Below are 14,035 nucleotides of genomic sequence, written 5' to 3'. Positions count from 1 at the left end.
CAAAGTGCTTCACCCGAAGTGACATATAAATGTGCTCACCAGATATCTTTGGCCACAAAGTGACCACTGTTAGAAATCATGAGGCCCTGTACAGCCTCTGGACAAGGGCCCAATGCTGCCCCAGACCCCACCCCCTGAGGGGGGAAATACATGGGGGAGGGATAGGAAGCTGAGACAGGAGGGAGGTGAGAGAGGGTGAGAGGAGGAGGTGAGAGAGAGAGGTGGGTGAAAGAAAGAGAGGGTGGAGGAGGGATAGAGAGGGAGAGAGGAGATGAAAAAGAGGGGAGGGGGTAAGAGAGAGAGGGGGGTACCAGAGAAAGAGGACGATAGAGAGTTGGGTGGGAGGGTGAGAGAGAAGGGAGTGAGGGGGAAGTGAGATAGCGGGGGGTGAGAAAGGAGGGTAAGGGGGGTGAGAGAGAGGGAGGGATTTAGAGAGAGGCATGTGAGAGAGAGGGAGTGGGGGAGGTGAGAGAGAAAGAGGGGTGAAGGAGAAAGTGAGAGAGAGGGGGGAGAGAGGGGGGAAGGGGGTGAGAGAGAGAGAGGGGTGAGAGAGAAAGAGGAGGGCAGCATGTCTGGTACTCACAATTGTGGCCCCAGGCTATCTTGTAGGCTCAAGCAGCTAGGATCTAGAGATGCCGCTGTGTTCTGTATATTTAAATCTGCCTCCCCCATAGCCCCTTTTAAAGGAGTGTGTGACGATCATCCTCCATCTACACACAGGATCATCTCCCGGAGGGGCTATTCTCTTTTCTGTGGCCGGTCACCGGGCTCTATTCCGTCCCTCTCCTGTCCTGTCCACATGTAAGGGAGTCCGTGTGTGCAGGGAGGATGGGGAGAGCAATCACATGTCACTGATCTAGTAAATTGGACTGCTGAGGAGAGCACTGCGAACAGAGATCTCTCTGCAGGAAAGATTGATGGAGTATAATCAGTGCTCCACAAGTAGAGGTGAAGTGACAGAGCCTCCTATAGGGATAGGAGAATAACCTGCTATTATACATGACGTTCAGTATCCTCCAAATGGGCTAAATGTGTGACCTTCACATAAATGCCTGAACAAGCAAAATTGGATCCCAACTGGGAACATATTCCTAATTACAAAACATTTCTAATCCTAAAATATATATGCAGCTTGTGACGGAGCACCTGGCATCCGCTTAGGTGCGTCTGCCAAGATACAACTTTCTCCACTCTGGAACCAGGAACCATTATAATTGAGAATTGCACCCAAGAACTGGACAATACTAGCTTAGGTGCAAACAGGAACTCTTTATTGTAAGTTCACACTGAATTAATAGCGTGCAAAATCAAATAAGAGATTGATCACGTTATCCTAAACAATGCAAACTTTAAACAGTAACATCATCCATACATCTAACAGTACATCTAATAAACAGCTAGCAGCTAACAGTGATCTAATCAAACAGCAATCCAATCAACAGCTAACTAATTAACCGGTAAGCTAATTAATAGTTAGGCCCCTAGACAAGCTTTGATTAGTCAGGAAGTGCCCACCCCAGATAGTCCGGCACCGCTCACTGAGTTTCAAGCTGGCAGAGGCCATAATGGCTTTCTTGACTGATAAATGTGGTAGTAACATGTCATCTTGCATTATATAACATTACATATTCCTGAATGCTTGTAGCTCCCTCAAACATCAGGGTCCATAGTCAGTAGACAAGAGGCTATCCCACATCCCCCTCCAAACGTCCCTGTCCCAGTTGGGTCTGTCACTCAGCTAGCCAATATAATTAGGTCACTATTGGACTAATCACATGCTTATAACAAGAAGATGCATTATTGTGTATGCAGTTATAAGCATTCCATACTTAATTGTAGTTTTTGATCAGACTTGAGAAATCTACATTTAAGATAGTAGGAGACAGGACAAGGTGTCCTTTAAAGGCATTGAATGCTTTTCTGTTTAGGGTTTTGCTGGAAAGGGAATTTTAGTTTTCACCTGCCCTTTTCTAATTATCATCATTACAGCAGTTGGTTTAACCTGGTTATGACATGTCGCCTGGTGAAAAGAAATGGAGAAAGCTGAAAATCATCTAGTTCATTAAAAATAGACTTGGATACAAAGATTGTGCATTTTTTAAAACAAATATAGGCTAATCGATAAGTCAGTAGACATGAAGTGCAACAACATAAGATCATGCTCTGTCAATGCATTACAGTACAGGTACAGTACCTGTTCTGTCCAGGCTCAGATTTCTTCACAAATTCCACCACTGCATTGAAAATATCAGCAATGCTTTTGTTGTACTAATTCTCACTGCTGCCAGTACTAGCCTACTCAAGCCCACGCATTATTATAACACCTACCTTCTTCCCAACAGTCTCATCTCCAGCTATCCTCCCCTGGCTTTTTTTTTTAATGGAGCCGTACATTAAATATGACAGAGCCACAGACAGCAAAGCCTACAAACACGAAATTGTTAAAAAAAATGCATAGTGTTCTTGTAGTGCAGTAGATTTACATAAAATAATAATTACAGAGTTATCAGGCTAGCCCTTGAAGAAATATGATAAAGAATATCTGATTTAAATATCTGTGGGAAGCTAAAAAACTGGGGAATTTTGGCAAAGCTGGGTTTTTGGGTACTACTGTACTATATTACACTGAGAACAAAATTCACATTTACCTGTGAGGGTGAATATATATTTATGCTTAGTCTGAATAAAGAAAACAAATTCCTATATGTTTCTAATGTATATAAATTATGTAATGAAAGGACTTTTATATGCCTGCATCACTCTCTGAAGGGGGATCTGTGGTGGATTGCTTTTCAGAGATTGGTTGCAGGTATGGCTGACAGGCATTTAGGAGGTTAGGAGGCGATACTGCTGCCTACTCAATTCCTTTTTTTTTGACAGTCGAATTGGCTTTTTGAATGGCAATACTACATCACAAGTGGGAACGATCCATCTTCCAGCAACTTTTACAGATTAAGGAGGGGCACTGAAAACATGACTCAATTCTTATTTTATTGACCCCCACCCACCGTATGTGTGAACTAAGCCAAACACAGCACTGACTTTCAATTTGCTAGCTTTGACATTTTTAGAACAGGATAATGTATCTAATGCCGTGTACACACGGCCGTTTTTTCCGTCAGAATAAACTCTGATGGTTTTTCTGACGGAGTTCCACTGAAACGGACTTGCCTACACACGATCACACCAAAGTCCAATCATCTAGAACGTGGTGATGTACAACACGTATGACGGGACTAGAAAAAGGAAGTTCAATAGCCAGTAGCCAATAGCTGCCCATGCGTCGTTTTTGGTCCATCGGAACAGCATACAGACGAACAATTATCCTGATAGGAATTGATTCCGTCAGAAAGATTTAAAACATGTTCTATTTCTAGGTCCGTCGGAATTTTCAAAAAAAAAAAAAGTCAGATGAGACCCACACGCAATCGGAATATCCGATGAAAAGATTCCATCTGACTTTTTCTGCCGGAAAGTCCAACCGTGTGTACACAACATAAGTGTTCGTGAGCTGAGTTGAACTATTATGGCCTCCTCTTCTCATTCAACACCTAAGCCTAAACCTTGGGTTGGTTGTGGTCAAACTGAGCAATCGCCCAGGGCCCTCGCATTCCCCAGGGTTGCCAGAAGTTGTCTCCCACCAGCCCACAGCCCCTTGTATCTGAAGAGCTGCACCATTTGCAGCTCTAATGAACATCTGGGCAAAAGGACAGAGACAGGAATCTGCAGGACACCTCTGGTTAGAGTTAACCATGAATTATGGCCCTAGAATCATTGTTCTTAATCCGACATTAGCTTATTTACATGTGTGGCACAATTGCTGTTTATGTACATATGCAGGCCCAATACACAAGTTTTCATTTAGGTTTATGTGTGTGGAAGGGGTTCTTTAAATTGTTTTTATTATCTTTATTTATTTTTTTACAAGCAATTTTTTTTACACTTTTTTAAAAAGCCATTCAAAGCTGAATTCCAGGAATTCAGCCACACTGGAAGCCCTTGTGCACACGATCGGACATTCCAACAACAAAATCCGTGGGATTTTGTCCGCAACTTGTGTTGCATACACACGGTTTGACAAAGTTGTCGGAAAATTCGATTGTTCGTAACGTGATGACGTTATTTCGTTACGACGGGACTACGTTCAGGCTAGTAGCCAATAGCTTTGGTCTAGGAATTTGATCTGAGCATGCGTAGCACTTTGTCTGATCAGAATTCTCTACAAACGATCGGACAAAGTGCGATCGGATCATGTTGTCGGAAAGTTTTTTAGCCCAAGTCTAAAACTTTGTTGGCCGGATATTCCGACAGAAACAGTCTGATGGAGCCCACACATGGTTGGATTATCCAACATTTTCCATCGGAATGTCCGACCATGTGTACAAGGGCTAAAAGTTATACTATTAATTAAGTCCAATGAGGTTCATAACACATCCTAGACTTATCTTAATTATTTACATCTGACAAGTTTATGGCATTCCCAGGGGAGACACGTGGGGCTCTGAGAGGAGAGAAGTACACAGAGGGGTTAATTTACTATAACTGGAGAGTATAACATTTGGTGCAGCTGTGTATGGTAGCCAATCAGTTTCTAACTTCAGCTTGTTCATCTAAGCTTTGTCAAAAAAACTACAAGCTGCATCTACTCTGCTGGTGAAGGAGCTGAAACTAGAAGGTCCAGCTTTGGAGCTCCTGGAATTATGGCAATAGCTGTCTTTGGAAGCACCATAAACTTGTCAGATGTAAAAAAAGAGATAAGTCCAGTAGGAGACATGTACCTCATTGTACTTAACCCATAGTATGCCTGCACTTTTTACAAGTGAGTTTACAAGTGAGCTTTAACTTTTTTTTACTGTCAAAAGTGGGCTAACATGCACCCTATGTGTTAGCATGGGCAGGTGATAGGTTCTCTTTATGGAAACACCAAAGGTCCCCCCTGAGCTCCACTGCAGCTAAACAAGCACAGATCAAGCTTGATTAGCTGATAACCTGGTTACAGTAGCCAGGGAATGGCAGCTCTAAATCCAGAAGTAACATATTACTGATTACTTCTGGCTTCATTTCTTGCAGAGGAGATTGGGGAACAGATGTTGCTCTATCTCCTCCTGCTTTCACTGTTTGCCCAGTTTACCACAGTAATAAGCTTCCTGAAGTAACAGAAGAGCTTGGAAATACTTTGGTTTGGGGCAGGGTTGCAGCCTTTGTCAGTATTGTAACAGTACAGTAAATATGTAAAAAAAAAGCCATACCTGGAATGCCTCTTTAACCCCTTCGTACCTAAAACAAATCAAAAAGCCTAAGCCCATTTTTGACATATGTTATTAAAACTGCACATATCATCACAACTGCATTGTGCATCCAGGTGGATTATACCTTGTTTTCGTTCAGGACAAATTGGGCTTTCATTTGGGGGTAAATGGTAATGGATACTTCCTGATTTTTTTTTTATCAAAGGAAAACTGGCCCAAATTTTTTTTTTAATGTAACTGTATATTTCTTGCTACTACCATAACCTACCACCAAAGAACAAACCAAAATAAGTTCTCCTGCTTATGATGTTTACAGCGATACCCCATATACATATGCTCGTTGTTGTTTGTACCCGTAGCACAGCTCAGAAACTATAGTGCACATTTTGCTTTTTTGGCACTGTTAGATCAAACCTTGATCTAGGTTTTTTGGAATCGGCTTTTCCGGGTCCTGATCGTTAGAATGGGTCCTAGGGCTCTTGGTGAGACTCTGGTCCCTGTGCTGGAAGCACGCCGTGCGGCTTGCTCCTAGCACAAAAGGAGATATATACGCAACTATGCGACCCCATGGAAAAAAAAAAAAACAGTCCAGTTGAGCTGCATATTTGCATACATCTGACGTGAATGGGGTTAAAAAAAGTTTGAGAAAGGCAACCTTTTATGACCTTTGTTTGAAATAGGTAATTTTTTCGCTGGTGTGTGCACCTGCTTGAGCACCGGCACAAAGATGTAGCATGGAGGTGGACTGAAAGGGATTGATATTTATTTATATAGTGTACTTAAAGCAAAACTCTGAGCAAAAACTTTTTTTTAATAGTTTTAATGCTGCTTTCTTACCTTTCTAGGAATATGTAGTCTGTCTTCTGATTGCTTCTGTCCTTTTTGAGAAACAGCCTGTGCATTTTTAAAATATAGAGGTTGATTCCCTGTGGTTTCCTGTTTGCAAGACCACGGGTTGCTATGCCTTGCATTCCAGTCTTGTCATGTCCCTCCTGTAGTTCAGTTCAGCCAATACTTCCTGCTCACTGCAGTGGGTAGACCAGCAAGTCTAAGATACCCGGTCGGAACCTCCCACAGAGGCTGGTGGCAGCATTATGTTGTGGCTAATGCTTTTCTTCAGCAGTGACAGGGAAGCTGGTCGGAGTTGATGGGAAAATGGATGTAGCCAAATACAGGGCGATCTTAGAAGAAAACCTGTTAGAGTCTGCAAAAACTTGAGACTGGGATGGAGGTTCAACTTCCAGCAGGACAACGACTTTAAACATACAGCCATCGCTACAATGGAATGGTTTAGATCAAAGCATATTCATGTGTTAGGATGGCCCAATCAAAGTCCAGACCTAAATCCAATTGAAAATCTGTGGCAAAACGTGAAAATTGCTGTTCACAGACGCTCGCTCTCTACAGGTGTGCAAAGCTGGTAGAGACCTACCCAAAAAGACTTGCAGCTGTAATTGCAGTGAAAGTTGGTTTTACAAAGTATTGACTCAGGGGGGCTGAATACAAATGCATGCCACACGTTTCATATATGTATTTGTAAAACATTTTGAAATACATTTATCATTTTCCTTCCACTTTACAATTATGGGCCACTTTGTGTTGGTCTATCACATAAAATCCCAATAAAATACATTTACATTTTTGGTTGTAACATGACAAAATGTGGAAAATTTCCAGGGGTATGAATACTTTTTCAAGACAGGCATCTAATTCATTGACTGCTTGAGACATAATTTATTGCTCCACCTGGTCTGGTTAAAACAAGTGAATTGCATTTGTATACATGATATTATTGCTACATTAATATTAAGTTAATGCACACCATTTCAGATACGTTCCTGGTATAATGAGGAACTATTCTGCTGTGATCCTTGAGGATGAATTAGATTACAGTATATGCAAATACAAAGTTAAGATAGACTTGGTTAAATGCTCTTTTACTGCTTTGCATAAACATAATGTAATTATCAATAAAAGCCTTTAACGCGTATGAAATTCTTGTAATTATACTTCAGTATACCATAGTATACCATACCATCTGACAGAAAGGTCTAAAAACACTGAAGCAGCAAATTTTGTGAAAACTAATATTTGTGTCATTCTCCAAACTTTTGGCAACAGCTGTACATACAGTATCTCACAAAATGAGTACACCCTTCACATTTTTGTAAATATTTAATTATATCTTTTCATGTGACAACACTGAAGAAATGACACTTTGCTACAATGTAAAGTAGTGAGTGTACAGCTTGTATAACAGTGTAAATTTGCTGTTCCAAAATCACTCAATACACAGCCATTAATTTCTAAACTGTTGGCAACAAAATGGAGTTCAACCCTAAATGTCCGAATTGGGCCAAATTAGCAATTTTCCTCCCGGTGTCATGTGACTCCTTAGTGTTACAAGGTCTCAGGTGTGAATGGGGAGCTGGTGTGTTAAATTTGGGGTTATCGCGCTCACTCTCTCATACTGGTGACTGGAAGTTCAATATGACACCTCATGGCAAAGAACTCTCAGAGGATCCGAATAAAAGAATTTCTGCTCTACATAAAGATGACCTAGGCTATAAGAAGATTGCCAAGTCCCTGAAACTGAGCTGCAACACGTGGTTGTCTTTGGGAAATAGACGTGTATGAGTGCTGCCAACATTGCTGCAGAGGTTGAAGGAGAGGGGGTCAGCCTGTCAGTACTCAGACTATACGCCGCACACTGCATCAAATTGGTCTGCATGGCTGTCATCCTAGGAGATGATGCACAAGAAAGCCTGCAAATGGTTTGCTGAAGACAAGCAGACTAAGGACATGGATTACTGGAATCATGTCCTGTGGTCTGACGAGACCAAGATAAACTTATTTGGTTCAGATGGTGTCAACCGTGTCTTGCCTACAGTCAAGCATTGTGGTGGGAGTGTCATGGTCTGGTGCTGCATGAGTGTTGCCGGCACTGGGGAGCTACAGTTCATTGAGGGAACCATGAATGCCAACATGTATGGGGACATACTGAAGCAGAACATGAACCCTCCCTTCGGAGGCTGGGCTGCAGGACAGTATTCCAATATGATAATGATCCCAAACACACCTCTAAGCCCTTGTACACACAGTCGGAGATTCCGACGGAATGTGTCCGATCGGACCGTTTTGTCGGATATTCCGACTGTGTATGGTCTACATCGGACTGTTTCTGTCGGAGTATCCGACGGACCAAGTTTTCATACTTGTTGGTAAAATTTTCAGACAAAATGCTCCGATCGGACATACTCCGATCATGTGTAGAGAATTACGATCGGACAAAGTGCTACGCATGCTCAGATCAAATTCCTACACCAAAGCTATTGGCTACTAGCCTGAACGTAGTCCCATCGTAACGAAATAATGTCATCACGTCGGATTTTCCGACAACTTTGTCCGAACGTGTGTATGCAACAGTTTTGGACGAAATCCGTCAGACAAAATCCGACAGATTTGGTTGTCAGAATCTCTGACCGTGTGTACAAGGGCTTAGACAACCACTGCCTTGCTAAAGAAACTGAGGGTAAAGGTGATGGACTGGCCAAGCATGTCTTCAGACCTAACCCATATTGAGCATATGTGGGGCATCCGCAAACAGAAAGTGGAGGAGTGCAAGGTCTCTAATATACACCAGCTCCATGATGTCATCATGGAGTAGTGGAAGAGGACTTCAGTAGCGACCTGTGAAGCTCTGGTGAACTCCATGCCCAAGAGGGTTAAGGCAGTGCTGGAAAATAATGGTGGGCTCACAAAATATTGACACTTTTGCCCAATTTGGATATTTTCACCTAGGGGTGTACTCACTTTTGTTGCCAGTGGTTTAGACATGGCTGTGTGTTGAGTTATTTTGAGTGAACAGCAAATTTACACTGTTATACAAGCTGTACACTCACTACTTTACATTGTAGCAAAGTGTAATTTCTTCAGTGTTGTCACATGAAAAGATATAATAAAATATTTACAAAAATGTGAGGGGTGTACTCACTTTTGGGAGATACTCTCTTAATTTAATCTCCATAGTTTGGGCATAAATGCACTCTAAACACACAATATACAATGTAACTCATCTCTTTCTGTCTGCACTGTATAACTTGTAATGACTTTCAATTAGAGAGAGACAGCGAGAAATCAAAAAGTTACTGCTGCACTCTTTCTCTAGAAACTCAGTGATATCAGCATTATGAGCACATTCTGTAATAAATATATGTTTATAAGATTAAGCCCTAATAAAAAATAGCAATAATGGTCCATTATTATTATTGAAGCGTACATATAAATATTTTCACTCTACATGCTTATAAGATGTAGATCCATTTTACCTATTAAGACGCCAAAGAAGCACTTTTACAGCTTGAAAACAAAGTAAAAATGTAAACAGTTCTCATAAGTTTAAACAGTATGCAATGCCTATTAATTTAAAGAAAATAAAAATGATATAAATAGTACACTCAGAACAAGAGTTAGCAGGCCACTTCAGATGCAAATGAGAAAAAAAATATATTAAAAGCATGACACCACATCTTAATTTTACTAAAAAAAGATTTCTTTTTTATTTCCAGACTTATACATTAATGTGCAAATAAAAAAGTTGATCTTATAAAATTAAAAATAATTACTGTACAATATATACAATGTTTAATTTCTCTTTGTTCCAGTAGATTGATAATCAGTTTAGTTATATTGCATGCAGTAGTAGGCAAATATAATATGTTAATGGCAAAAATAAATTAATACAATTTGAACATTACTAAAGCAACAGTAATGCAGGGCTATTACTTAGAAAAGGCAGCTCAACAAAATATTTAAAGACTTTTTTTAATTACTATTAAACATTAAATAATGATTCCCTGTTAAATAAGGATGATAGGCCTTATTTAGAAAAAAAAAAAAAGTATGTCTAAGTGCTAATTCTTACATGCAGTTACCCCAACAACCAGAATACATGTTGTGCTGGTCTAAGTTAAGCAGAGTGAGTTCTGGCTGGTTATTATGGGTTATTTCACTTAACAATTAGCATTTATAAGGATGAAAGCTCTTTAATGAATAAGGCCAGTGTTATTTAAAGCTTACAAAACATATTTCTTTAAATTTGTTAAAAAGACAAACTGTACCCTCTTCTTTTAAGTAAATACGCACCATCTTTCCATTTCTAATCTCTCTGTCCTCCGTAACTAGAGATAAGCGAACCAATCTACACAAATCTTGATCTGACCCAGATTGGGATGAGTTGTGGGTAGTGAATATCAATGGATTTTTGTCAATCTGGAAGTCAGTGTAATAGATTAGCTACAAATGTTTCTTTATGCAAACTTAAAGAGACTCTGTCACTTACTTAAAAAATTTGCAGGCAAAACACAGAAGAATCAACAGTTTATAATTCTTGCATTTGTTTTTCGTTTCCTTTAATTATATTTATTTGCTTGCAATGTGATTTTGAATATGTTAGAAAATTTGACTACTCCAGGAGAATCAATTTGCACAGGCCTCTCCCTCCTTGCATGTCATAGCCCTCTTCTCTCCTGGAAGTGTCTAATTATCCTCTGTGCTGGCCCAGCATCTCTGCCCCTCCCTTCCCCTCCCTAAATAACCTTTTATGTAATGTAGCTGCAGGGAATGGAGTGAAGGGGAATACTATAGATTGTAACTTGTGTCTACTGGGCCTGTTGACATCATATCCACAATATCACCCACATGCAGTCTCAGGGCGTTTGGATGTCTGCACAAAAGAGGATTTACAGGTAAATAACATACAGTAAATGCATATATAACCTAATGGGAATATTTTTATTGAAATGAATGTCCCAGCGACAGTTTTTTTTAGCTAATTGGCTTGCCATAGCATGAAAAAGCCTCTAATTGTTTAGAAAGGGTAAGAAGTAAATTGCAGTTAGATTAGGGTGAGTGGCTACATTTTTTTACTACAGAAAGATTTCACTGATTATTGGCAGTAAACTCATTTGGAACACACAGAAAACTAAGAAGTTAATGGGAGGAAATATTAAAGCTGAGAGAGATTTAACCGCCCGTGCAGCTCTGGCCATATTTTTATGGCTGCAAGTGGAAAGGTAAAAATAGGCTATTGAATTGTATTCTAACTGTACTGTCAGCCCTCATGTTCGAAAGCGCTGTGCAAACGATTGGAGCTATATAAATCCTATATAATAATAATAATAATATGTATTCTAGAAGGTATAAAATTGTATATGTATTCTAGAAGGTGTAAAATTTTACATGATGAGTATCTGGCTTTATTTTCTTCTAACTTTTATTACATTCTTCAACAGGTAGGGAAAAGACGTTCTTTATGTTCAACAAAAACACTTTTTTTAAACTTACATCTATTTTTTAACTCTCAACCATTAATGCAACAAATGCATAAAGAGGCAATAGGAAGCAAGACATTTAAACGCTCTTGTACCTGAAATATTGATTCAGTACTGCCATGTACAGTATAGTACATATAGTCCTATATAACAGGGCATGTTCATTCTCTTGCTAAAGATATGTCAGCCCACATGACTGTTTGACTGGGTTGAAATTACCAATTGTGGGGGAGAATCAAATATTTTTTTATAACTAATAAACATCAGCACAAAATAAATAGGAACACTGTGCAGTTGCAAATAACTTGGCAAATTGGGTTAAAAGAATGGAACGGGACAACTTCCAGTAGAGGGAATATTTCAATATTCTAGCAAAGAAACGACTTTTTACTGCATTGTCTCAAAGGTACCATGAGAAGACAACTATGTAAAGGCAGATACTTACAGAGAAACTTGGCAACAAAACTTAGTCAAAAATTCATAAGCTGTTATACAATTATAGAATACAAATAGGCCATTGTCAAAAGCAACTCTAAAATGCATATCTAAACCAAATAACAGAAATCTTGTATATAGTCACTTCTCCATGGTATCTATGGTAGGAACCACAGTTGTTGCACAAATGGGACTTCAAACCTTACTGCCTTTTTTTATGTCCATTACCTGTTGGATCAATGGGACTAGTAAGTTGCCAAAGAGATATAACATTGTTTATGCTGCCCTTTTTGCTCAGACGCTGAATTCCTGGCAAAAATTATGTTTCTGTACTTTCTAAAAATGTTCTTAGCCTGAAAATGAAACAAATGCAGTCACTACATCTAAGGGCTGGTAAGCTGCAATATAGTACATTTGTATTTTTTAATTTAGATACACTTAAGACCATATACACACTCAGTATTTAGCTCCTGTGTGTCAAATCCTGATGTTTTTGTGCACAGGTGCAGTGTACACCCTTGCTGCCTACAGCCCGTCAACGTCTATGATAGCTGAAAATTTGCTGCGGCTTAATGCTGTACTGAGTGGTGCTCAAATTTAGGGCCATATGGGTTCAGGGATGTATCACCTGATCCCGTGGCCCTGTAAGTTGGTATCCACGCGTAAATGGCTTGCACACGTGTGGATCAGCACAATCTGGATCAGATCTTCAATGTAGTGGATGATCTTATCTGTTCTCTCCTATGGCATATCTTTTAATATGTTATAATAATTATTGAATAAATAACTGAAACCTCTTTCACACAATTTATATCCAGTTTTGTCATTACTATTAAGAGTTCCTTTAAAACTCAGCAGCCACTGACACACATTTCTGAAAACTCCCAGCATCCTAAAGCCGCTGAAACTGTTATTTTAAATGTTAGATTAAAAATATTTACGGCTTTTTAAAATGGCGATGTCTACCAAGAAATCTTCGGACTTCATTGGACAAAATGGCTTTCATAAAATGTGTTTTCTTTATTGTCTTACAGTACTCAATTAACTTAATGAACTAATTCTTATTCTCACTCATATTAATAGAGCCTCAATATGAGGGGGGTAAGGTTACTTTTTATATAGCTGACATGTGTTCAGCTTTAAAGTGACACTGCAGCTGAACCACACCGGGGAGCAGAGGGACAGCATTATTTCCTGTTGCAGATTTAGAACTTCCTGTGTCACCCACCCCCTCACACATCTAAGGTTTTTAGACCTTAGAGAGATTGCAGGCAATGATACTAGTATTAAAATGTTCTAATACGTTGTTGATGAACACCCAACTGGTATAAAGGGTGTATATATATATATATATATATATATAGCCTGAGTTCCACATTAATCCCCATGACAGTGATATCTTCGAGATCAAACATAACATTGGATTAATTCTTCTAAATGAATTGGCACACAATATGTTTAAAGGCATGTCCGTTATGTGACAGGTCTAACCATCACAATGTGAAAATTTAAAAAAATAATTTTTTTTAGTAAACATTCAGAAGTACTAAACAAAATAAAAATATGAGAGCCTCAGTCTATCTAACTGTTCATCGGATAGCCACAATTAAACAACACAAATAACCAACAATCATTTCATACTTAATAAAGAACTATAGGATTACAAACAGCACCACTTATAGCATTTTCATTTAACCCACACAATTACAATTAAACACCACACCAAATACAATTTGCACACAAAATGTAACTTCTAAAACCCCATTCGCTCATGCTTAGTAGTCAGTTGACATTTTGTTCATGTGACAAAGTTACATAATAAAATGGAAGTATGTTATGTTTTCATTGCTATGACCTTAATTGTCTAAAAGTGCTTCCCCTTTTCTGATTTCATGATCCAGATCACTATAAAAAGTGCTCAGAAACCAAGCATATTTTTTTTCATTTGTTCTAAAGATATCTGATTTGGTGAGCCTTATATATGATAGAGACAGGGAAAATGTATACTAACAGTATTTC

This window comes from Lithobates pipiens, unplaced genomic scaffold (assembly GCF_037356315.1).
Source record: "Lithobates pipiens isolate NorthernLeopardFrog02 unplaced genomic scaffold, aLitPip1_a1.2 Scaffold_19, whole genome shotgun sequence".
NCBI lineage: Eukaryota > Metazoa > Chordata > Amphibia > Anura > Ranidae > Lithobates > Lithobates pipiens.
Note: the sequence above shows the minus strand (reverse complement) of the source record.